This window comes from Heterocephalus glaber, unplaced genomic scaffold (genome assembly GCF_053883595.1).
Source record: "Heterocephalus glaber isolate CG9 unplaced genomic scaffold, H.glaber_assembly_v1.0 deba00001452, whole genome shotgun sequence".
Lineage (NCBI taxonomy): Eukaryota > Metazoa > Chordata > Mammalia > Rodentia > Bathyergidae > Heterocephalus > Heterocephalus glaber.
In genome coordinates, this window is record NW_028258302.1 from 23,073,955 (window position 1) to 23,096,573 (window position 22,619).

Sequence of the window (22,619 nt, forward strand, 5' to 3'; positions counted from 1 at the left end):
ACGACTTTGGTTCTTGGATCTTGGGGCCCTTGGGGTTTCTGTTCCACCAGAAACCGGCCTTTCTCTGAATTGGCAGCTGAGTTCAAGAACATATTGGTTGCCAACAAGGCCTCAGTGCTATGGTGTTTATGCAGGGATAAGGAGAAGATGATTGGGATCTCAGTGTGAGCTGCTAATGTTGGCCCCTTCCTGAGTTCTGGTGGAAACTCCAGCCCTGAGTTCCTGGTAGTCAGGATGACATCTGGGATGCTTGATGGAAATGCTGTGGCCCTGCAGCGCCTCTGGGCCAGTGAGACACAATGAGGAAGAACAGGCTTTCTACACCAAGGCTCAGAGTCTGGAGCAACCCCTTCTGCTCACTAAGTCTCCTAAATTGCCCTAGCCCCTGTTCCCACCACAGGGGCCAACTCCTGGCTTGTCTCTGGCAAAGCACAGCTCTTGGGTAAACTCAAGTCTCCATGTGGATCAATTTGCTCTGTCCCCCAAAACCACTGGGACCAGCAGAGCTTGGCTCCCATTCAGCACTCAAAGCAGTAATCAGGCACCACACCCTTCCCCTGTGGAGTTCCTGCCTTGGAGCCAGCTGACCATGGACTGAATCCCCGAAACCCTGAGCAGAGTTAAAACTCTCCTCCTTTAAACTGTGGGTGCTGAGCACCGTGTCTCAGCGATAGGAAAGCTGACTAATACGATTACTGGTGCAGTGAGGGAAGGAATCAAGACACATGCCAGCCTAGGATCGGCGAGGGCTTGGGGCTGTGAGATCAAGGATTCCAAGTGGCGCTCTGCTGGACACATAGAAGTCGCTGGCAGGGGAAGATGGCATCTGTGTGATTCAGGCAACCAGGCAGCACCCCAAAGAGGCAGGCTAAGAAGGGCCCAAGGATCAGGGCCAGATCCTGGGCTCCTCCAGGAGACCTGGAGCTTCCCACGCTGCCTGGGGACCCTTTGTCCTGGCTCTGGGGTGCTGGGGCTCGTGGGTGTTCAGGGAGCAGAGGAGCCTAGAGGGCCCTTCTCAGACTCAAGACAGTGCCCGGAGCAGGTCCAGACAAAGGGTGGAAAGCACTTCCAGAAGGAGCAGCCTTTACTGCCAAACCAGGACGCAGGACGCCAGCTAGCATGGCCAGGAGATTCAGTGTCCGGGGTCCCAGGTGACCTTGATGCTGCATCCTTGGCCCAAGCCCCAATGGTCTCCTTCGATGTCACCTCTGGGTATACTGGAGCCTCTCACACTGACAGCCCGGGGAAGGTCCTGGCCTGGGGCACCTCTGCTCTTTATCCTGTGAACCACACACCTCCCCAGCCTAGGGGCGTCCTCCTGAGAGCTCAGCCCCTTCCCTCCTAGGAGCCACTTCCGTCCTAGGAGCTGCTCTCTTCCTCTGCTTCCAGGCAGAGAACTTGAACTTCGGGGGCTCCTCCCATGACCCTCGCCCCACCAGGTGGATGCCTGGGGCACCAGCCTCCCTGTCTGACGTCAGCCCTGGGTCTCTCATCTGCTGGGGGACCCTGGGCCCATCCCTGCCCACCTGGCCTCAGTTTCCCCACCTGTATTTTGGGAGTCAGACCTAATTCCCAGAGCATGGAGAGGACAGCCCTAGGAGGCCAGGCTGGCAGGGGCACCCTGGGCCACACCTCCTGCATCCGGAGCAGGAAGATGAAGAGGGCTGTGTGGAGCCTGACACAGAAGGGGCTTCTGTCTAGGTGAGAGGGACACGTGTCACCAGGGATGGGAACACAGATGGTGGAGGTAGCCCTCAGCCCCATTTCGGCCACTCGAGGTCAGCTGTTTCCATCAAGCCCTTCCCAAGGCTCAGAGGTTGGCTCCCTAAGCTACCCTGACCTCGTCCTATGTCTCCTTGCTCACTGTACTCTGCTCTCCAGTTCCTGCTATGCCTCCAACACCTCAGCTCAGAGCCCACCTCAGGGCCTTTGCCCTTGCTACTCCTCCTGCTGAACACCCTTCCCCTAGAGAGCTGGACAGCCTGCTCCTTTCAGCCTTGGGGCCTCTGCTCCAGGAGGACCTTCTCAGAGGGCCTCCCACACTGGGCTCCCTTGTCCCTGTCCCCCGCTTTACTTTTCCCCATTAGGTTTAGCTGACATACTGTAAGCTCCACTCAGATTGAGATGTGCTGGGTGTTCTATGTGGCCCTAGAGACACAACAGTGGATAAACAATCACACACACACACACACACACCCTGGCTCTCACACTGCAGCCAGTGATGAACCACAATGCGGAGGAAATGCAGGAAGTGATCCTTCATCTGCTGCTGAGTCCTGGGTCACAGAGGTCACCGCCCCCTCCCAAGCCTCTGCCCCGGAGAACCCGAGCCTCACTTCTGGGTCTGTCTGCAGAGCCACAGCTGGGCCAGCCTCTGCCCTGTCCCTGCCACTCTCAAGGCTCGAGCTGTTGCGATAAGGGTGAACTCACTGCATCCTCCTGATGACCCCGAAAAGGTGGTGGGCCCCCCTCCCCATCGAACACATCAGAGAGGAGAGGCCCAGGAATCCTGTGAAGCTCTCGGTAACTGGCACCCACTATGCACAAGTGGAGCCTGCTCCGCAGCTTACTCCCAGACACTCCACAGAGTCCTCGCTTATCCTCCACGTGTCCACTGCGCAGGGAGCAAACCAGGGCACAGAGAGGGTCCGGAGTATACTCCAAAATCACAGAGCTGAGGAAGGAACAGCACTGCAAGCCCAGCCCTCGACACTCAGAAGCTCATCTCAGAGACCAAACAGCTCTGCAGCACCAGAAGTGGATGTAGGGGTGGGACTGAGCCATTGCCCACCCTTCTGTGTGGCTATTTCTACAATGGCCAGCATTTATTAACACTTGCTATGTGTTAGGAAACTATCTCCCGTGCATGCTCACATGTCATGACTCGTGTCCTCTCATTTCACACAGGAGGGACCAGAGAAGTGGCCAGCTTTCCTAAGATCACACAGCAAGGTGTGGTGGCGGGGGAGCAGGGGGGAGCTGGAGCCAGGAGCCTGGCCTCCTGACTCCCAGCCCAGTGCTCTCCTGACTGTCCTCAGGTAGCAGCTGGGAGCCTCCTACACAAAGAAAACCTCTGCCTCTCCTATGCACTGAAGCAGCCTCTAATCCTCGTTATTAATGTAAATTATATTCCTGCAAAGGAAGTGAGCACCCTGCCTTCCCCGGGACTCCGGGGATTATATCCATGGTGTCAGATGCAGCAAGGACAATAACCAATTGACTCTTATTAAAACCCCAATAATGCTGGCGTGATTGCAGCTTTGATAAGCCCGCTGCTGTGAGCTGGGGTCAACCACATTAGGAAAATGTAATTAGACTAATAAATTCCGGGCAATCCTTTGGTTTTTTCCTTCCTCTTTGCTCCAAGGAGGAGCCATGACAAGACCTCATTACCCACTCATCGGCCCATGGTGCACTCTGCTGCAGAGCAGGGAGATGAGACCCCTGGGCGCGCAGGCCCCAGGATTTGCTGGGCAAACAACAAAGGCTCAAGGGGATTGGGGGCAGGGTCAGGAGTTACTAGAAAACCTGAGTGTAGCCTCAAGGTCCCAAAAGCACAGCTGCTGGGGGCCGAAGAGGGGGCAGACTCAAATCCCAGATACCATCCTAGCCCCTGAGCTCCTGGGGGAAGCCTGCCTTCTGGGGTGAGGCTGCCTGACCAGGAAGTCTCTGTTTAGAAAAGACCCCAACTCCTGAGTCAAAGCTCCGCCCACCCCACACCAGTGCTAACTTGGAAAGTGTAAATGTGTTCCAATGCAACCTATGTATCAGGGATAATCTAAGCATCATGAAAACTTTGCAGCTACTCTCTCAGGATTTTGTCCCCTAAAAACGCAAACTTCACACAGAAAACCACTCCCAACAGCTAGCTGGGCACGGCAGTGCATGCCTGTAATGCCAGCACTCTGGGAGGCTGAGGCAGGAGGATTGAAAGTTCAAACCCAGCTCAGTCAACTCAGTGAGAGTCTGTTTCAAGATAAAAAATTTGGGGGACAGGGATTTAGCTCAGTGGTTCCACCACCTGGCTTGTAGGTGCAAGGTTCTGGGTTTGATCCCTCGTACCAAAAAAATAAAAAAAATTTTAAATTAAACATTTTTAAAAGAAAAAGAAACCCAGCCACAGCCTGCCAAACTATACTTTCCAAAACTCAGGAGCTGCAACCCTGCCCTCCCTCTGTTCCCTCAGCTCCTCTCTCGCTCTCTTTTCCTCTCTCTCACTCCTTCTCTCTCTCTCTCTCTCTCTCTCTCTCTCTCTCTCTCTCTCTGGTTCTCTTCCGGGCACACAGGGCGGCAGATGTGGGTGTCAGGCGAGCAGCCGGCATGCAGAGCAGCGCACACAACGAACTTCGTCTTTCTTGAGATAACAGACGGCATTCATTGTCATATTTACGCATTCCTTAGCCATTAAGCATGCATAAAATTCTGCTACCACTTTATTAGATTCCTATCGTTCCGTGTGTGCCACTGACAAAGTGTTCGGTGTTTTTCCCATAAACCCCGTGGTTTTACTGCACAGTTTTGCGCAGCATGGAGCTTTAGGGGTGCACATGTGACGCGTGACAGTGGGACAGACCGCTCTTCATGCACAGAGCACCATCGAGGCAAGGGCATCATGACAGAGGGCCACTGTCCCCAGCACACAGACAGGGACATGAAGTCAGAGTGAGTCAAGGATCACCAGCATCCTAATAAACTCACGCTGGCCCCTTGGCCCCGAACTTGCGCATCTCTTGCTCACCCACCTGCTGTGTTGGGTTCTCTGCTAAGCACTTTATAGCCAAGTTCAAGGCTGTGGAGCCAAGTGGTTAAGGCTTCGGAGTCAGAATTTCTGGGATCAAATCTCAGCTCTGTGGCTCTTTGGTTTTGTGACCTCAAGCAAGTCCCTTAACGTCTCTGTGCTTCAGTTTCTTCATCTGTAAAATGCGCTCAGCTCATGGAGAAGGGTGAGGATTAGAGGTAGCATGTGGAAGAGGATTTGGACAGCAAGAAAAGCACAGTTACCTCCCCAGAAAGGTTGGTGCTGTGGTTGGCAGGGCTCACTCCACACCCTGCAGACTGCAGTTCAAATCAGAGAGGACAGAGCCTAGGACTGGACTGGGTAGAGTTGGACAGGCTGTTGTCCTCAGATCCAGGTTCCAACTCAAACTCCTCCTGCTCTGTGGCCTAGAGAGGAGACCTGGGCCCTCAGCCACCATCTGGTCACCATAGTGATGTCACCACTCCCCATGGGGTTTCAGTGGGGTGAATGGGGAGCCCTGTCTGAGCCACTCAGGCCAGAGCCCAACAGGATGCTCTGGACTAGGCGTAGCAGCCCCGACTGCATCTTCCGAACCCCATCACCTCCCAGTACCCCATCTGCTGGAAGACACCCCTGCCAGCTTGTGGTCACATCTGGGGGTCACCCTGGGCACCACAGCCTCCCCTGCCAAGCATGCTCATCTGTGTCTCTCTATGGGGAGACCGGTCTCTCTGTCCCCCACTGACAGGGCCTTGAGCCCCTCGACTCCTCCTCCCCTCCCCTAGACCTGGAGACCCCACCTGGGAACACCCCACCTTCCCCAAGTGACGCTGGCACCCCAGCTCAGGAGAGAACCCTACAACAGTGGATTCCTAGTAGACAGGCCACAGCTCCCAGGACAGCTCCTCCTTGGCTTCCCAGGACATGCCAGGCCCTAGGACCAAAGGCCAAGATCAGGGTGGAAATGAGTGAAAAGCCACAGCCCTGCCTGTTTAGGTGTGGTGCCCGGGGTCCAGCACCCCCAGCCCCCAGCCAAAGCCGAAGCTAGGTGCCTGCACATTCTCTCCTCCTGCTCCATGGGGAGAGGTGGCCAGTACCCATCATCCGATGACTTGAGAAGCAGCACGGGGATGTGAATGAAAGGGCTGCAGGAGGACAGGAACCCCCTCCTGCTACCCAGCCCAGAGGCAGGCTGCACACCACACGGTGCCACGCACCTGGGAGCCCACTCACCAGCCGGCAGCGGCCCCAGCACCTGCCTCCCCTCTGGCACAGCTGCAGAAAGGCACTGCCTGCTCCAGAGCTGAAGGCCCACCTCCCTGCCAATCCTGCCGTCAGCCCCAGGGGACTGACAGGGCCCCTCTTGGTGCCGGGGACAGCTGGTGCACCCCTCCCCCACCCAACATTGCTTCCTGCACCAAATATTTTACTGCCTTCACCCCAGCCCCTCAGAATCAAAAAGCAATGATAAAGCGAAGGTAACATCTGTGACTAACAGGGAATGAACAGGTAATGGGCGTTTTCTTTCCCCGAGGCAGCACCAGCCCCTGTCTGCTTTTACATGGCCTGAGAGCCAACAGTAGTTTCTGCACTTATAAATGTTGGGGGGCAGGGTAGAAAAAGAAGAGTATTACATTATATATAAAATGTATATGAAATTCAAATTCGAGTATCTGTAAGTAAAGATTTATTGGAACACAACCACGCTCATTCATTTCTGTTCCATCTCCGGCCGCTCCAAGTTCCAATGGCTGAGCTGCTCTATTCCAGGAAGGCCCATGGCCCACGATGGCAACCGTGATCACTCCTGGCCTTGCAAGGGTCATCCCAATCCTACAGGGGCCTAGCAGCTGTGCTCTTCCCTTTACAGACAAAGGAGGGCTTAGCAGCTCAGAGAGGCTGAGTAAACGCCTGCATCCCACAGCTGCCAGCATCACACCCAGGCTTTGGACTTCAGTGTCTGTATCTTACCCACTCCCCTATTTCTTCCCTCTTCTGGTCAGAGCCCAGGACAGCAGCTCTCGCACACGCAGCCTAGTGGACCTGGCGTCTCCCACCCCACCACCCACCCGCCTGTGGCCCATCTCACTCTACAGTTCATGATAAAAATGACCGGCTTACAGGGGACTACGACCTCTAGCTCCTTTGCTAACACTGCTGGCTCTTCTAGGTCTTTCCCAAGCCTACACTTAAAAGAGCCTATGACCCAGTGTTTCCCAGACACTAAAGAAACTGACCCACAGGCACCTTATAGGTTGGAGGCCGAGACAGCCGCAAAGGTGATAAAGTTGTTCACTCCAGCCAAAGTTCTCTACAAACTGACGAGAGTCAATAAATCTGGCCCTTGCTTGGGCCAATCTCTCACTTCAGAAAAACCTGTCCTCTCAGATATCAAAGGGTTAGAGTAACTATCCCCAGGACAGCTCCCCAGGTGATGGGGCTCTCAAGGCCATGCCCCCTGCTTCTCCCACTCAGTCTGCAAGGGTGGTTTGCTCTGTTGCCATGGAAGCCTGCAGAAGGAAGGATTAGAGGCAGACTAGAGAAGGCAGAAGTAATCCAGTGGGAGAGGCAGGGCAGGAAGATTCCTAATCTGTGATTAAAGTTTGTCAAAGAAGCTCCCGCCCCATTATTAACTGAGTTTAGCTGCACAGTGTAAACCAGAGGCCTCATCAATAAATACAAATCAATATATCTCAGAGGCAAACATTTGATCTTCATTTATATGCATATTAAGAATAGTCATATCTCACCCAGCTGGAAGAGACCCAAATAACCCAGTCCAGGCCTGCTGCCCCCGTGGGCCACAAGCCAGTTTGGGCCCTGTAGCTGCTTCCATTGGCTCAGCAGCCTTCCCAGAATTCTTAAATAAGTTGCTAACTTTTCAATTTTAGATATTTTAGAGCATAATTCAGATTTTTGCAGTTTCTTGAAAGCAACCCAAAGATCTAGCCAAAGTGGCCACTTCCCCCAGGCAGGACTGACCCTACAAGCAGAGCTCCTGTGTCCCCACACCCTGCACCACACCCAGAACCTGCCCTGTCTCCCACCTCTGCCTTCTTCCAGGCCTCAAGAATAGGTGAGTCCTGGACCCCGCCACACACCTGGACTGGAGGGAAGGCTGAGGCCCACAGAGGCCTGGAGACTCCCACCTACACAGGACACTGTGTCCGTGACAGAGCTTGCCTCCCGATATCCAGGAAGGAAGCCGCACAGACCTGTCTGGAAGGTGCATCCAGGAGCCGGGTTAGTATCTGTCAGCTACAACGTGTCCAAGGTGAAAATTAGATTTTTCTGCTGACTCCAATTTTGCCAGCTTTGTTCTAGCTCCTTGCAGAGAGGAAGGGAGGGAGGAGAAAAGGCTCTGCAGGGACAAGGAGAAAGTGTCCTCAGACCCTCTCCATCCTCCACCACCCCTGCCTACTCACGGCCATACCCAGGACTAAGAACATAGGAGAGGCCAAGGAATAGGACTCAGGACAACAAACCAGGACAGGCCAGCAGGTGCACCAACTTCACAGAGGAGGATTCCAAACTCAGAGGAAGGGAGAGTGGAGGCCAGGCCTTGTTCCAACCCCTTCTCTGCTGCTTGCTTGCCATGTGACCATGGCCAAACCACTCAGCCTCTCTGAGCTCCCATCTCTCCATCTGTGTGGGAGGGGTAATTGATGCACCATGCTGGCCAACAGCAACAACAAAGCACTCAGCCCAGCGTCAGACACACAGTAGGTGCTGTGCACTCCTGGGCCTATATTTCCTGCCCATCATGCTCTGCCCAGCCACATATCACCCTCCAGCCCACAGCTCCTGCTCATACCCACCTCCTCAAGCAAACATGCAGTGTTCTCCATGTTGCCACTAACCCACCCCTGGCCCTTCGTCCTGCAGTGAGCCATGCTCAGCGCGCCATTCCCCTCCTGCTCCTCCTACCCAGACTCCACAAGGCCAGCAACCTCCCTGCACACCTTGGCTCCCAGGGTCGGGGTGCCCTGTCCTTATCATTCCATCTGATGAGACTGTCCTCAGCACCGGGCAAGTCCATGCTGCAACCTGCACATCTCTTGAGACCCTTCAGGAGATCCAGGAACTTGTGGCTTCTTATTTTTATACCAGCAGCCCCAAGTTCCTTTCCTGGCATGATCCTCCCCCCAGAGCAGTCCCGGTGGGTCTGTGGGTCAGGAGGCCCCAAGCCCATCACCAGATGGACACAGGTACCGGGGCCAAACCTGACAACCAGGTCTCCTTTCTCCCAGGACGTGCATCTCCAGGCCTGCAAGACCCTTACAAGCTGACTGGCACCGCCACCCTATGGGGTCCCCAGAGGGCCTTGAGTACCCCGGAGCTGGCTGGGCACTGTCTTTGCCCCACTTCCTCTGATCAGTTCCTTCTCTGCTGCAGTGGGCAGGAGCCAATCTGGGGTACCTGCAGAGCAAGAGCCCTGGCCGATTCCAAAACCCCACATCTCAGCCATCCTCAGACACCTGGCGCCCTCAGGGTGGGGACACACAAGCATCCCTTCTGCATAGCCAGAGAAGCTGGGGCCTTCTGCTGCCAAGAGAAAGCCAGGCTGCCTGGGCTTCACAACGATGCTTAATCCCTGCCCTCCTTGAGCAACAGGAACAGATCTGAGAAGCTGGGGGCGGAAGGGGGCTTCCTCTTGTTTGAAATAAATAAATAGAGGTGACAACGACATGTAATTGAACAGTTTACATACAAAAGGATATTTTTGAAGATGCCAAAAAAAAAATTGAACGCCTAAATAGGATAAATACAGTATGCAGATTGTCATTCAATATCCAAAAAGCAAAGGCTTCCACCCCACAGCAGAGATGCATAGGTAAAACTGCCACAAAACAGCGGCACCAGGAGCCATGGACACAGAAGAGACCACATACGCATCCCAGGGGTACAGGGACAGCCTCAGGCTTGACCAGAGGATGCACAGGAGTCATCGGGGAGGAAAGGGAACAGGTGCCTGGAAACTCCCGAGGGGCAGTGTCCTCACTCCTGTGTCCACTATGAAGACCCCGCCCCAGCCCAGTCTGTCCCCTGCAGTGGAAGTCAGACACCATCCCTGTGTCGCCTGTTCTCAGTATTCTGACCTCACCTCTCACCACCCTCTTTGAATGAAAGAACGAACAACCCAAAGAAAAGCCACATCACATCCCAGGAATGCTGGCTTTCTGAGCAATTCCCAGGGAACAGTTAAAGCTCTGCCTCTGGAGATGGCCTGGGCTCCAGTTCCAGCTCCGTACCCTCCTGCCTGGGGTTTGTGTGCCCTCTCTGGGCCTCAGCCTCCCACCAGCGAGGTGAGGATGTTAACAGACCACCCCCCCTACCAGGGGCAGCACCAGGGCTCAATATGCTAACACCGGAGGCAATGAAGACAGTGCCTAGGGGACAGAGCTCGCTTTGTCATTGCTGTTCTGCAGCACACCATCCCGCTGAAGAAGCATCAGGACTCACCCTGTGATGGAGCACTCAACAGAGGGGCTCACAGATGGAGAGGGAGTGACAGGGAGCAGGGGACCCAGGCTTTAGGAAAGGCACAACTTCTCTGACGATCGGGTCAGGCCCAGAACCAGTCCCAGCCTCGCTATGAGGCTGCAAATTGGACCGAGCTGTGCGCACAACTTCAGAGGTGCAGGGGAGCGAGCCCACTGTCACCTCCATTAGTCACTGTTCTACTCACAAAGCAGCCACGGAATGGAAAGCCGAGTTCAGAGGTGACACCACCAGCACATGTCATGGAGCCCCTCTTCCCCCAGAGGTGGTGGCAGCACTTTCAAAGCTGCAATTACAGGGGCCGGGGGTGTCACTGCTCCTTACATCCCACTCACAATATCATGCGAGAGCCGAGGGTTACGGGGCAAATAACAGTCATTACCGCACTGAGGGCTGGCTGCCTGAACTTTGGCTGAGCTGAAACCTGGGGTGAGACTGAACTCTCTGGGAGCTCAGGGAGGCCTCCGGGGATCTCCGCCTCACCCAGGCCCCAGGGCCATGACACCAATGTCACACTTGTGGCTGACGAGCCAAGTGAGCAGGAAAGCGTAAAGGGTAAGGAACATGCCGCTGGGGAGGGGACCCCAGGCCACTGCAGCCCCAGCACATACTGCAAGGGTACTGGGGCTGTAGCCTGCCCATGTCACTACTGTAATGTCCAGACCATGCAAAACAGCATCGGGAAGAACACTGGGCCAAAAGAAGGCCACTCCCAATTATGAGGGTGGACTCAGTACCAGTTGCTCAGCCACACTCCAGATGCTCGACCCTCACTTTATGCCAACTATGAGGTGTGATGGAAAATACAATGCTCAAATTTTTTAAAATTTATTACAGTAAAAGCCACACTGCCATGAATTCCCCTGTAAGTACTCCCCCATATTTCAAATGCACTCATGCCATCATTCCTCCCTTCTGCTTTCTGAAGCAGCTCTGGAAGCCCTCTTTTGTGAGTGTTTTTCATTACAATATCCCGGCTCAGTGTCCTGAATAGATTTTGAACATTTAATTTTCATGGTCATTTTGGCTTTGGGGGAACAGCCAGAAGTTACACAGTGCCAGACCGAGCAAGTAAGGTGGATGAGAACCCAGCGTGATGGTTTTAGGAGACTGCCTTTCTGTTGGACGGTGCTCAGCAGCAGCATTCACCAACACTCACAAAACAGCGCTTCCAGAGCTGCTTCAGAAAGTGGTAAGAATGATGGGTTAAATTGTATTTAGAGGGGGATTAACGGCAATGTGTCTTTCACCATAGCAGATTTTTTAAAATTTAAACATTTACTGTATATTTTGATCGTATGACATATGTACCAAGAGTAGGGCCAGAAGGCTTCTCAGCCTGAGCAATGCTGACATCGGGTCACTCTCTGCAATGGGGACTGTCCTGTGTATGCGGGAGATTTAGGGACACCCCTGGTCTCTTCTCTCCAGATGCCTATAGCACCCACCCCATCCCATCCCCTAACCATCACCAGCACTGTGGAAAGTCCTCTAGGACACAACTGCTCCTGGTTGAAGATGACTAGGTCAGAAAGACAAAAGCAACCGAAGAGCAAGCCTTGGTCCCACTGCCCCCACACTTCCTCCCTGCCCTGGCACCAAGCCTGTGGGACTTGGTGCTTCCATCCCAAGGCTCACCATGCCCACCCATCTCTGACCCTCAGCAACAGCAAGGCTCAGGTCATTTCGGCCTCGGGGTCCCTGGCCTCTGGGCCTGTCCTCCTCCCAAATCCCTGCTCGCTGCCTCCTGTGTCTATGTGTTTAAAGACCCACTCGGCACAGCCTCCTTCCCAGCTGCTCCCCAGCCCTTGGGCATCCCATGACCCCAGAGCTGGCTCCACACAGCACTTGCATAAGCAGCCTGTGGGCAGGACCAGGCGCTGGTCACCTGCTGGCCCAGTCCGCCCTCAGCCTCTGGGAACGTGCAACAAATAGGTGTCTACAGCATCCTACCGGAGGGGCCTGCATCTTTTCTTCAGCCAACAAAGGAGATTCAAGGTCAAAGTTAAAGCCCATGGGGATGGAAGACCCAGCGTCTCAGGGAAAGACATGCGACCTTCAGGAAGAAGGACCACCTGGTGATACCCAAGGTCAGCCCCAGTGAGTCAGGACCTGGGGCACAGCTGCCCACCAAGGCAGGGAGGGGCAAAGACGCTTCTGCTCAGGTCAAGGGCCAGGGCTTCCACAGCTCTCTGAGCTGGCTCAGCTCAGCCACACAGCTGTTTGGATCTAAGGCACAAAATCAAAAATAATGATTGTCAGCTGGGCATGTTAGCGCACACCAGTAATCGCAGTACTTTGGGAAGCTGAGGCAGGAAGGTAATAAGTCCCAGTCCCACTGGACAATTTAGCAAGACATTTCAAAACAAAAACTATCTTGCAGATGCAGCTTAGAGCAAAGGACCGAGGTTCAAAACCTAGTACCAAGGTAAATAGATAAATGATTTTCATGATAGAAAATACTAGATGAATACTTTAATTCTATCAGGTTGTCATCCCCATTTAGGAAATGGGAAACTGGGGCTTGGGCTAACCACGTCATTAGCCCAAGCCCAAGAGTTCTGGGAACTCAGCATGAAGGGGACCTCAGGCTCCTAAGGCATGAGGAGGAAAGCAGCCAGCCCATTCTGCCCACCCACAAGACTGTTACTGTCAGACTTTCAGGGTGGAGGCCCTGGGGGTGTGGGGCAGGGCAGGGTCCTCCATCCTGTGGCTGCAGTGGGGAAGCATGGGGGCGACATCAGGCACCAAGAAAGTGCAGAGCTGCTGGGCTCCAGGTCAGGGGGTCCTGATGTCACTGGGATCAGTGAGGGCGGAGCAGGAGCCAGCCCTGGCTGAGTTTCAGACGGAGAGCCACAGGGGGTGCAAATGTCACTGTGGGGACCAAGCTGTCCCCTCCTCCGGGGCCCTGCTGAAGACCACACCCACAGCACCCCCATCCCCACCCCACACACTATCTGTCACTTTACTGCAGGGAAGTCACAGGGGTCTTTACTCCTTCCAGTTCCTGTTGGCCTGCTGGTCTATCAGTCTCCTCACCACCCCAGGCTCCAGCTGGCACTGGACTCCCTCCAAGTGCACTGGCAGTTAGTTAGAGTTGAATTGTGTATACTGACAGAAAGCCCAAGCTTGAGGCCTGAGGCCTAAGGCCTACAGCACCCTCTCTCCCCACCCCTAAGCCCATTCCTCACACATAATACAAGAGCAATGACTTCACATCACCATCTTGAAGGTGGAGGTGGGAGCAGATAGAACAGGGAGCACCATCCTGGACCAACACTGGGCCAGGGTCAAAGGCCCTCCCACTCCAGGAAGCCAGGCAAGAACGAAGCCAGCGCCCATGGACCCTGGTCCAAGCAGTACCCCATCCTTCTAAAGCCTCAGTGTCTTGTGGACCCACAGGTACCAGGCCCTCTCTGGTACCCACCATCAGGTTCTTCGTGCCCTCAAGGGATTAGAAGGGGCCAGGGCACCCCCTCCCCAAAGGCCTCCACACATTGGGGGGCAGCATCGGCTTACACAGAGAGGTGGCACCCCCACCTGGCCCCTACTCTGAGCCTGGCCCTAAAGGGTCTGCTCTGGCCAGGGCCCCTCTCCCTCTTACACATTCATTTCATTGTTCCCCAGACCCTGCAAAGCAGCCTTGCTATCCCCACTGATCTGGGGGAAAACAGTCCCCAGGGGTCTGGCAGCCAGCAGCAGAGCTGGGAGCCCAAAGGCTCAAGTTGGGTCCAGGAGACAGTGAGGCAGAAGGCTAGGTCAGTGCCCCCTGCCCCAGGCTGCCTTGCCACACACACTGACCTTGGCCTCGGCCAGAACCCTGGGCTCCAAGACCTCAGGTACAGGGCCTAATCACTCCGGAGCCACTGGCCAGGAGGAAGGAGCCAGGGCGAGAGTTTCCTACCAGAGGCCACCAGAGCCCCTGCCACAGGGGCGGCTCTCAACAGCCAACTCAAAGGATAGGTCACGTGGCCGGCAGGGCCGAGGGGCCTGGGCAAGCACCCAGGCTCTCAGGGCCCAATGCCCCCAAGGCATCATGGGACTGGAGGAAGGCACGTTGGTCTCCACCGTGGCCTGGACAGTGACCTTTCACTCAAACCAGAGCCTTTCAGGAATGACCACCTCGAAGATCTCCCAGCCTCTAGGAGCCCACGTGAGTCCCCCAAGTGCAGCCTTGCTCTCAGCAGCAAGGAGGATAACATAAAGCAGTGGGCTGTGGAAGCCACGTCCCCCCAGAAGGCCCAGTACCAGAGATCCAGGGGACTTCAGAGGAGCCCCTCAGCTCCAACCACAACGCAATGCAGCAGGAGGAAGTGCAGCACTTGGAAAGTCATGTAGGAAGAGCTGTGCTGCACACCTGTAATCCCAGCCACTGGGGAGGCTAAAGTAAGAGGACTGCAAGGTCAAGGCCAGCCTGGGCAACTTAGTAAGACCCTATCTCAAAATAAAAAGGGGTAGGCTTGGAGGTCTAGTAAAGCATGTGCTCAACATGTGTGAGGCCCTGGATTCCATCCCAGAACCCAAAAAAGTAAATAAATAAAGCAGAGCAAGGCTGGGCCCATATTCCTAAAAGCCTCCTTTGGGGATGGGCTGTCCCATTTTGAGGATGACCTATAGAGACCCAGGAGGTGCCATGGGTGGGCCACATAGAGGCCATGTCCAGGACAGACTGCACCAGGGAGCCTGCCGCCTCCATGCAGCAGCCTGGCTCAGGCCTCAGGAACAGGGAGGGAAGCAAAAGACCCAGACACCCATGATCCCTGCCTGCAGGATCCTTCTCAATGCCACAGTGGCCCGTGAGGCTCACATCCTGCCACCCCTCCTTCTTCCTCCCTCTGCAACCAAGCACCACCCCCACCGTCCCAGCCACTTCCTGGGCACAGATGTCCATGGGGACCACACACACCCCCCATAAGGACACGTGCAACCTTATTTAAAAGTCACTGCTGCACATAATTGGAGGCATTTACCCCCTCGGATCCATCCTTCTCTTCTGATCGGTTTTATGGCCATAATAACTCTCGGAAACTCCTCAACAGATGGGAATTTTATTTGACTAATCATGGCAGCTTGACTTGCCAGGGTGTGGCACCTTGGGGCTTGGACTGGCAGGGTGCTGGCCAAGGTGACTGTCAGGGGGCCAGGCAAAAAGCCAGGACCACCATGAGGGCCCACTCCTCAGAGGGAAGCCACGGAAGGCAACAGGAAGTGCCAGGTGCTGTCAGCAGTGGAAAGCCATGCCCAGGTTTCTGGGTCCAGAGACATGTCTGGGCACAATGCTGGCATCCATGCCAGCCCCCAGGGGTCTAAGTGACTGACACAGGATGGCTAGTGACAAGGAGGACCTTGTCACCCAGGCTTCAATACCTAATAACAACCATCGTGCCAACTGTCACCCGCTGCCACCCTCTTCGTGCCAGTCCCATGCCAAGTACCCCAAGGGCACCATCCCAAGCAGTCCTGCCAGTACTGGCAGGTCCTCATGGAAATTTCCCTTCCATGGATTAGGATATGGGAGAAGGAGCCTAGTGATGAGCCCAGAGTCACTGGGCCGAGCTACCCCCCACCTGGAGAATAGAAAGGGGAGTCTCCCCTCCCACACACACAAGGCTGGGCACCCTCTCACTTCTGGGTCAGATCCATCCCCATGTAAAAGCAGCCCCCATCAGCGGCCGCTTGGCAGCCTCACCCCCACGCGTGCACCCGTCAGCCCAGCCTCCAGAGGGCACCATCACAGGCCTCGATCCAAGAGCCGGCTCTTCCACACGAGAACATGCACACGCGGTAAGTGCTCCAAACAGCCCCAAGTGGAAGTAGCGACGTGAAAACAGAGATGCAAGCCGCGGCCTGTTCATGCCCCGGGTACCGCCCTGCACCCTTTCGAGGGGAGCCCAGCCAGGGCCGTGGAAAGAGGGTGCTGCACACAAACGCATCCAGCCTGCAGCAATGTTCACGCCCATGTTAAAATAAAAAAATATTTTTAGCTAAGTGTGGTGACTCATACCTATTATCCCAACCCTCTGGAAGGCTGAGGCAGGAGGATTCCAAATTCAAGCAAGTCTGGGCAACTTGGTGAGACCCTGTCTCAAAATTTTAAGAAAGGGCTAGAACCAGGCCTGCTGCCATAAGCCTGTTGGTCAGCATTCTGGGAGGCTGAGGCAGGAGAATTGCAAGTTCCAGCCCAGCCTGGGCAACTCAGCACCTCAGTGAGACCCTGTGTCACTATATGGAAATGGAAAGGGAATCTGGGGAAGGGAGAAGGGACAGAATGGGAAGGGAAGTAGAAAGGACCAAGATGTGATATGTATATGTATCAATTCCCCACCATGAAAGTATTTATTATGTATTGTAAACATACACTGATAAAAAGGTGAAAGAACAGGGGAAAAAATGCCAGCTCTATCCCCCAAAAAGCAGAGATTTTAAATTTTAAATTTTTTCTTAAAAATTAAATAAGAGCTGGGGATATAGCTCTGTGCAAAGGCCCTGGGTTCAATCCCCAACACTGCAAAAAAAAATAAAAATAAAAATAAAATAAGGAGTTTTTGTTATTTATATAATTGACTATTATATATACAGCTCAAGACAATTCCTCTCCACTCAGCGTGGCCAGGCAAGCCATGACAGATACCTAGTTGCCACTATCCTAGGAGGCTGAATCTGAGACAAAGTGGAGACTGCCCCCAGGCGGGGCCCCAAGGCTGAGGCGGGGTACTCTGACATCCCCTACCCACGGGCTGGCACCACCCCTAGAGAAAAGCCCCCACGACCCCCTACCCAGGATGGCAGAGAGCCCAAGGAAGAGGCCCCCCCAAGGAAGTGCCCCCCGTACCCTTGGGCGCCGCCGCGCAGACCTGGGGAAGGGGTCCTGGCTCCAACTCGCTCCATGGGGATGCAACAAAGGGACACTTACTGGAAATCTGCCAGTAAGGTCCCTCGTAGCGGCTCCTGAGAGGGTCACTGCCAAACTGGCTGAGGAGTGAGGACACGGAGCTCCAGCGTGCCAGCGTCCCACGTGCGGAGCTCCCGACAACCTGCATGCTGCGCCCTCTAGTGGTCAAACCAGCTTGATGCTGGCTGAGGAGAAATTTAAAGGGCCCAGTTCCATTTTCACCAAGCAGCCAAGAAGGAGTGACTGACTCTGCAGCATAAGGGCGATCATGGATAACCATTAACTTCTATCATTTTGACTGCTCGGCTTCCATACCGACCCTCCTGCACAGCAACACAGCTCCACATTTCCACCTAAGATGCAGCTATCATTCTCACAAGAAAACTCTCACCCTTGTGTGAAATGGGGACACAAACCCAGAAGTCATCACCAACTATGCTGCTTATTATTCAGACTCAGTCACAATCCCGTGGGACATGCTGTCACCTAAAGGCTGCACTGTGACACGGAATTTCAAAGACTTGCCATGCCAGCACTCTGGGAGGCTGGAGCAGGAGGATGACAAGGTCAAGCCCAGCCTGGGCCACTAACCATAGTGACTTAGCCAGACCCTGTCTCAAAATAAAAATAAAAGGGGCTGGAGGTTTAGCTCAGTGCAAAGGCCCTGTGTTCAATCCTCAGTACTGAAAAAAAAAAAACTACCCTAGGAAAAAAATCATGTCCCTATGTCTCTACTGCCTCTTTTCCTCCTCACTATTCCCAAAACACTACAGCATCGCTAATACTTACATTTCATTCATACTGTATTAGATATTATTAGTAATCTAGATAGGACTTCACATATTCGAAAAGATTGTGCACAGGTTATATGCACATACTACAGCACTGTCTATGAGGGACTTGGGCATCTGTGGATGTTGGCGTCTACATGAGGCCCTGGAACCCACGCCCATGGGCACCCAGGAGTGACTGTACCTCCAGCTACCACTCATGATCCCCACGGATCAGCATTCTGATGGTCTGTGTACTCCTGCTGCCTGTTACAGCAGATGAGCCCGCCTTGACCTTGACAGAGGAACGCTGCCCTTGGTCTTGCTATTCTAGGGATCCCCTGACTCTATGGAGACAAGGAAACCCATCCTGGTGGAGGTGACCTCTACAGCCACAAGGCTTTTGTGTGGTGAAGATTCTCCCACACCAGTGGCTTGCTCAATGTCTTTCTTTGCTCCATCTCATGGCACACAGCCAGGGGTGGGGGAAAAGAGATTGCACATGACACACGCCATCCAACATCCCCATCTCCCCAAGCCTTGGATTCCCTCTTCCCCATCATGACCAACTGTCAGCCATGGTCAAATTCAGGTTTAATCAGCCAACCAAGCCAGCTGTTCCAGCCACGATGGGCTGCACATGCTAATAATCAAGCCCATGACCTCCCATGGATGCACCCTTGTCAATGAATTCAGCCCAATCTAAGTGCTGTACTCAGCCCTTCTTGATCTGAAACCCTTAGAATCCCCTCCCCACATCACCCAGGGTCCTGCTGATGAGTGTTAGCAGAATTCCTCAAGGCTCCATCCCAGGTCCTACTGTCCACCTGTCTGTCACTCTAGAACGTGCTGAGACCCCAGCAAGGACAAGTGACCCTGGTGGAGGTCATGAGGAGCCCCAGGCATCCTTCTAGGCCCGCATCCAGCTGAGATGCTCACAGGGTTGTTTGGGGCCTTTGCACTGAGCTACATCCCCAACTCTTTTTTTTTTTTTTCAGTTTTTTATTTTGACACAAGGTCTTGATAAATTGTTCAGTCTGGGCTCAAATTTGCTGTTCTCCTGCCTCAGCCTCCCAGAGTGCTGGGATTATAGGCCTGCACCACCATTCCTGGCTTGATCCCAGGGTTTTACCAGAGGAATGAAGCCTCTTCAAACCCTAGAGGTCAAGGTCCCTCCACTAAGAAAGGATGTTCAGGGTAATATGGGATTTTAGATTGCCAGTTTTATGTGCATCCAACAGATGTCCCCATTCCACATGCCAGGACCCTGTTTCTTCCTTTTCAATGCCCTACTTTTCACACAAGAAACTTGTCAAGATAAGAGTTTGATTGTCATTGTAATTTAACAACCAGCACAATTAAATTCTGTGCTTGATTTTCAGCAGTACTAGCCCTATGGCTGCGAGATAGGAGTTTCTGTGAGGACCCCGCCAGGAGCCCCAGGTTCCCACGTCATGGCTTGAGGACAGAGGTAAGGGGCTTGGGTTTGTTGCTTGTTCTCTGGAAGTGCTCGAGAGCCCTCTGAAGAATCCACCCACCTCCCCACTCCCCAGTCCTTACAGTCATCATTATCGCACGACAGTCAAGTGCAGCCTCATTGGCCACGGGGGTCAGTGTAACTTGTGAGGTCACTACCTGTTTGGGGGTATTAACACCCTATTTCCATTGGCAAGGAACCTGACACCACACTCATGCCCAAGTCACCGGGAAACCCATCCCCGAATGCCACTTTTGGGTCCGACCCCTGGCATTACACCTGACACCAATTCTGTATCATGTGGGGCCAATCAAGAAAAGGAAACCACACAGCGATTTCAATGGGACAGTTTTGTATGAAGGATTACCAACCTAGAATAGGTGACTGAGTTCACAAGCCATTAACTACCAAGGAATAAACCAAGCAAGTTATCAGGAATAGCAACCCCTGCAGAGGTGAGGCAGAGACTGAGGAAGACCCCCGCCAGGGGTGGGACAGAGGCTGAGAACTCCCAGGCAGGGCTATGCTGAGTGCTCAGGGAACATCCCCAGATCCTGAGGGCTTTGCTAAGGTCCCCACCCTCTCAGTGAAACAGGCTCCAAGGAAGAGGCCCCAGGGCTGAGGCAGAAGCCCCAAGTAAGAGCCTCACCCCCAACCCTCAGCCTGAGGTGGAGCCCCGAAGAAAAGCCACATGCGGGGGACTGAGACCAAGCCCTCCCTCAGAGCTGACAGACATCCCAGTGGGGAGCCCCCACGTGGACTGTTTGACGTCCCCCAAGAAGAGGTCCCCCCCAAGGGCCAGGACAAGGCCCCTCACCCTAGGATTAAAACGCAAGCCCCTAGCTCAAGGCAGACCACCCCAAAGGCAGAGTCCCCCAGCTAAAATCCCTTAGGGAGAGTCCTCACCCCGAAGGGCGAAATAAAGCCCCAAGGAAGAGCCAATGCGGAGGAGCACTCCCAGAAGTGCACCCCACCCACTTGGGGTCTGCTGAAGGGAGCAAGGCTCCCATGCCCTGCATGAAAATGGAACAAAATATGTGAGCTAGTGGAACGTGCTAGAAAGCCAACCTGTGGCACTTACCGGAAATCTGTCCCGTGAGGTGCCACAAAGCTCCTCCCAGGAGAGTTCCCCTGCGAAACTACTTAGGGGCTGGGGACACCGAGTTCCAGGGTGCACCTTAGCGGCCCACGTGCCTGAGCTCCCGGAAGTCTGGAAGCAGCACCCACGGCCCTCTGCAGCGCCTCCAGGGCCCTAGTGCCCTCTAGTGGTCACGTCAGTTGGGGAGAAATTTAAAGGGCCCAGCTCCTTTTTCACCAAGCAGGCAAGAAGGGTAGATGGATCTGAGCCCAGAAGTGAGCATCAGTAACTATCACCAGTGAAAAAGGAACTTCTGATAAGGTGGACTCATCTTACAGAAATGATGCTGAGGGAAAGAAGCCAGACACAAACAGCACCACCTGTAACTTTCCCTTTAGATGAAAGTCCAAGAACAGGAAAATTGGTCTGCCTTGGCAGAAGTCAGAAACAGGCATCTAGGGCACAGAGGGCACTGTACCAGAAAGGGAACAGGGGAATTTTCAGGGCAATGAAAATAGTCTCTATTTTGATTGCGGTGGCGGTGAAACAGGAGAACCCCTGACTCGCTCCTTTCCCACGCAGGCTGGAGGGGGCGTGGTTTGTCCAACAGCTCTCATGCTTTCCCTCTCACTTCCTTTCCTCTTCCTCTCCCCCATGGAATGAGACATCTTGCCTGGTGTCTACCCTCGTTATTTAGCAACCACTCTTCTCCAGGCCACCAGGGCAGAAGTACTGCTCTGATGTAGGCTTGGTGCCCCTTCTCCCAAAACCCAACCCTCCCCCACCTCCTCCCTCATCCCCTCCTGCCATTCTGATGACACTGCTGCTGCTGCCACCTCTTTGGGGAGATGGGGGAACCACCCTAACGTGGCTAAGATCAAGGAGGGAGTAATTCAGGCCCATTATTAACATCCCCATCCTGCCTAAACCTCAATTACCTGGGTTGAATTAGCTCCCTGGTTTGGGCCCCACCATTTTTCATAGACTCACAACAGCTGTCAATCAGTTTCCTGTCCCCACCTTCTCACTGAATTGCCACCATGACAGGTGAGGCTAGCCTAGATGCAGACACCCCCACCCCCCCCACACACACACAGTTTGGACCAATCACAGGCCTGTACTTGGACCAATGAACAGGCCTGAATTTGAGCCAATCACAGGCCTGCATTTAAACCAATCCTAGCCTTGCAGCTGCTATATAAGTAACACTCCTCACTCTTCTTGGGTTGGTCTAGGTGGGCTTCCTCACCCCTGCCCCTGCCCCTGCCCCTGCCCCTGCCCCTGCCCCTGCCCCTGCCCCTGCCCCACACCCCCCTGCTCCCTCGACCTTGCTCCCCTCTCCTTTGCCCCCTCTCCTCCTGCCCCCTCCCCCAGACCCTGCTGTGCACAGAGCCTATGAAAAACTGGCCCTGGTTGTTCTAGTGGCCCGGTAAATCTGCTCCTGATTTGGAAAGTACTCTAAATCCACTCAGAAGTAGTGTGGACAGAGCAACAGTTTCAAAACAAAATGCAGTAAACATTAGGGGTTGTTATCACTGAAGAGATCCAGAGACCAGTACCCAGCAGTCTCCCAGTGGCCTCTGGCACAAGCCAGCATCCAACAGTTGCAACTGGCAGAGGCAGAAACCAGCAGCTGGCTTTGTCGACCAAGAGCTTCCTCACTACCTGGAGTCATCCAGTGGCATCAGGGTCACTAGCAGGGCTGCACTTAGCCAGGTCATGATTTCTATATGAATGAAGCAAAATAACTCTCAACTGTAGTGGACAGGGGTGTGTCCAGGTATACACATTTGTGAAAATCCTTGAGACTAAATCCCTAAGATCCACATGTTCCATTGTAGGTAAATTTTGCTTTAATATGTCAAAATTAGCCCCCCTCATGTTTGGAGTTTATTTGGGGGGGGGGGCATTAAACTCAGAGCCTCACCTTCACCCTGAGCTACATCCCCAGCCCTTTTCTTATTTTTTATTTGGAGTCAGGGCCTCCTAAATTGCTGTTTCCCAAGCTGGGTTTAAACTTGTGATCCTCCTGCAGTGTTTGGATTTCAAGCATGTGTGGCTATGCCCAGCTCAATTTTTTAAATTTCAAATCCAATCATTGTGCACTACCTGTACACAGTAGATAAACAGATATTTTGAGTAAATAAAAACATACATGAATC

The 22,619-nt window shown here is 53.9% G+C and overlaps 1 protein-coding gene across 2 annotated transcripts in view; it reads right to left on the reverse strand.

The window, feature by feature from the left end:
* Actl8 (actin like 8) overlaps positions 1-20,651 on the reverse strand; it is a 57,497-nt gene extending 36,846 nt beyond the window's left edge. For both annotated transcript variants that reach the window (XM_004850399.3, XM_021262921.2), the window contains exon 1: positions 20,461-20,651. The gene's annotated coding sequence lies outside the window, so the exon portion shown is untranslated. The remainder of the gene's footprint in view (positions 1-20,460) is intronic.
* Between the last annotated feature and the right edge of the window lie 1,968 nt (positions 20,652-22,619).